Genomic DNA, 4,338 nt, shown 5'->3' with positions numbered 1-4,338 from the left:
TTTACTTAACTAAACTTTTATATATTATTATGTATATTGAATATAGTAAAGAAGCTTTATCTCAGACCACATTATATTTTCCTTCATTATGTTATACCTAATTCAAAAAGTATCTAATCCTCTTGATTTAATTTGGCTGAGCAATTATTATTAATTAAAATTGATAGTATGTAACGGAGAGACTAATTTATATAAAGTTTGGATCTGGCGCTTAGTCCACATTTGCATAAAAATTCGTACAAATTAAGAAATCTTGACGTTTGATATCGGCTGAGAACAAAGCCTGCTAGCGAGCTGGGAACCTACATACACTCATTTGATTGGTCCAAATTTAGATTTTAGATTTAAACGGTATACCTATTTTAAGCAACTTTGGTTCTACGAGTTTTGGAAAATAGTGAAAAAAAAACTTCTCATAGTCAAAAATCACGTGACCAATAGAATTTCTATGAAGTAGTAAAAAGATCACAAATATTTCAAAGTTTTTTAGAATCACGATTTGTGTCACAAAATTTAAATTTATCTAAAAAATATGATTAATTAATTAATAAAAAGGTGATGTAAGTATCATTCATACCTACATAGTAAATATAATACGATGTTTTATATAGAAAAACGTGTTAAAACTGCATGAAAACCGGTAATTGCTTTAATTGGAATCCAACTTTGTTTTCAAATCAAGGTGTTAAATTTATATAAAAACGCGAAGTGCGAAATATATTAGGATTTTTATGATGTCTAACGTGACAGAAATATTTTATTGCAGACTTAAAAGTATCGATAATATTTGACGTGTTGTGTAAGAGAGGATTAATAAATTATAAATAGAAAAAATAGATATCTTCCTCGCTGGACGAAACCGATCAAGATGACCGATTAAAGTGTCAATATTTATTATGATTGACAGCGTATCTATACGCATAGATGTTAGAGATACCTACATTTAGGGCGGATTCGACCAACGTCGAGTAACTTTTTACTCGAGAGTAAAGTACCAGTTACTCGCGAGTAAGCAGATTTTGCATTCTACCAAACCTGAAACCAAGATAAGTAGCTTATCCCAAGAATAAAATGTTATACCGCCAAAATTTACCGTGTAACGAGCTTATCCGAGAGTAATTTTGTAATGGCGGCAGCACATCAGCTGATTAGAAAACCGTCATAATGACATATAAACACATCTGTCAAATCATAAACAAAAGTACGTTAAAAGGCAAATTCTCAGAATAACAACAGCAAATAAAATATTAAAACATAAACAATTTCCTACTATTATAATCCATTCAAACTAAGTTGGCATGTCATTTCTATTGCATGCTTTGAAAACGCAGCTATTTTTATTTTAGTTGCAGTATAGTTTCGTTCCTCGTTCAAGTCGTTCATTCAATTAATCATGGTATAACTTGGTAGAATGCAAATGTACTTATCCCAGATATTTACTCGCGTATAAATTTTATTCCGGTATAGTTATTCTCGTGTAACGAGATGTTTGGACGAATCCACCCTTACTCGTATATCTTCATGATTTTACAATATTGTGACGATGAAGAAAAAATATGAAGAAAAAAAATATCCGTAATAAAAGCAAAACCACTGTAACATATTCCAGTAAAATAAAATGTTCTTCGTAAAATTTGAACACATTGAAATATAAAGTAGCTGCTTTCCACAATAGAATTTACAAGTTAAATTGGAATTTTACAACTATTTAACGGTTTCCCATAAAACTCACGCTAACCTTTTCCGGGCTGAGATTGGTCAAAACGACTGTTGGTAGCCCATAATTATGCTCAAACAAGTCTATCTGCGTCGGCGATTGGTCGGGGTTGCGCAAGCGCCGATCAGACATCTCCAGCGTTCTCTTATAAAGGACTGAGACTAGAATCTTGCAGATAACCTCCGAACCTCACTCAACGGCTTTAATGGAAATGTTAGGTGTAAGAAATATGCCCTTTTGTGTGTGAGGTATTGCCGCTTGTACTGTAAGCAAATAGTCTTGAGATACAGAGGAAACAGCTCAATTTGTTGCTTCACTTATCTGTCACATTTATGTAAATTATTGTTTTAACAAAAGGCGTTTTAGACACTTACGTTTGATCAGTCAACAAAATGTAGAAAACCACACGGTAATACTTATTAGTCATGCAGAATAAGCTAAAAAATATGTAATTTTTCATTAATCATTATCCAATCCCATGCACCTGTCGTAATACTTAACTATTTTGCCTTCATGACTTTTATTCGTGAAATAATTGCTGATTGATAGTCTGTAGCTATACAATGCTGCATCGCAACCAGCCAGATAAAAAGAGCTTAAGATAGATCTTCAATACTTTTATTTTGAGGTATTTTAAACTTGTTCGGGTTTCACCGTTGAAGGGTATAATTATAAGTTGGACATAAATTTTGTTTGGACATTTTCAATGCCTAGTAAAGTGCCTATCATCGACATATTAATTCATGTCCGTGCTACAGTGCCATGGGAAGTTAACTAGTTAACCGATGAATTGTAGAACGGTAACATGTATGTTAATGAATTTTTACTGTCTAAATTCAATATCAATGTAACCACTACTTACATATTAATTAAATAAGATTTAGAAAAAATCTACGTGAAAACCCCACTTTCTGAGAGTTTTTAACTCTAGAATACAACGGTAGAATATTAATTGTCGTGTATATGCCAACTTGCCACCCTGTATAGCTAAGATTTGAAAAACTGCCTGCCAAAACGAGGATTTCTTGCGTAAATATTTGATTTATTAATGTATGTTTGCCTATCTTACATCTACACCAGCAGCTACAAATATTAAGATAACAACAAAATACTCACATCGCTTAGATATTTATCATACACATAGCACAGAAAGGATTTACGTCAAACGGGAGACATCGTCATTTTGCTGATAAGTTGATAACCCGCAGAGGTTGCCAACGCGAGGGCTATAGAATAATATCTTGCAAAATTCTATGATAATGTTGCATTACTGTAAATATGAAGTATTTTATGAGCTTCTAGTATTGAGTTATTAAATGTTTCAAAATGATTGTTTTTATTTAATCTTATTTAAATATCTACATATTTACTTCCCCAAAGGAGCTGATAAGTATTTAATATCATAGAAAAAACAAAATAAGAACTAATACTTAATTTAATAGTAAGTTGCGATTCGCATCACTTATATAAAATATAGAACTCAGTGAGCTCAAAAGCATAAAAATATGGAGATAACATATACATATATGGTAAAACTTTTTTTTTCTGTTATCTCTACATTATTTAATTTAAACTTGGTCAGTTTAAACTTATTCAATTCTGATTATAGCGTAACGGCATGATAAGCGTAAGTGATCCGGTATCAACTAATATTCACGAAGCAATGGACATGGCAGATATTCCATAAGGCCATTCCATACCCCTCCCTGGGCGAAGCTGTGAATCATTTTACCTATAACCTCTGGTGTACCATTCCATAGAGCATGATTCCTAACTAATATTATAAATGTGAAAGTAACTGTGTCTGTCTGCCTGTCTGTTACTCTTTCACGCCAAAACTACTGAACGGATTTGACTGAATCTTGGTATACATATATTATGTAGATACTTGGATACATAGTCTAGTCCCTGAGAAGGAACATAGGCTACTTTTTATCCCGCAATTCCCACGGGAAAACTTTTTAGGCGAAGCGAAGCTCGCGGGAACACCTAGTAATGCATCCTTCAGGATGATTTCTTTGTGTAAATTACTATGTTATTTTAAAGTTTCTCTTAATAGTATAAGTTGATGAAAAAAGCTTAAAATAGGTACACAATTTTTGCTTTTAACAATGCCTTGTAAAGCTATTTAGTAAAACTCTGTTCCAGATGTGTGTAATCTACCTACGTAATCAGACTTTAAAAGACAAAACACACATTGTGATGTATCCATAATGCCTATAATAATGGAACAAGGCACTATATTTCAAAAACCAAGCAGTGATTGAACATCACAAGCTCTAAATATCATCATCTAGTGCAATAATTACCCCGAGGTACAGACTCAATAATGGCAATAGTCCAGTAACTCACAAAAGATTTACCGTCCACATAAAACCGAACCTATCGCCCGATCCACACATCCATACAGGATGAAATATTTAATTATAATATAGCAGTGTTAAATTAAACGCTACATCGTCAGGCGTGTTTCTTGTGGCTGTATAAATCTATAATAGGTTCGCTTGAATTATGACACCCTGTATGTTGAGATAGAGATGTTCCATGCAGTTTAAGGCTTTCAATTTACAGGGGAGAGCGGGGCTAGACATTGAGTTAATGTAATCTTAACATATTTGAGT

The sequence above is a fragment of the Plutella xylostella genome, chromosome 12 (assembly GCF_932276165.1).
Source record: "Plutella xylostella chromosome 12, ilPluXylo3.1, whole genome shotgun sequence".
Taxonomy (NCBI): Eukaryota; Metazoa; Arthropoda; class Insecta; order Lepidoptera; family Plutellidae; genus Plutella; species Plutella xylostella.
This window is presented reverse-complemented; position numbering follows the sequence as displayed.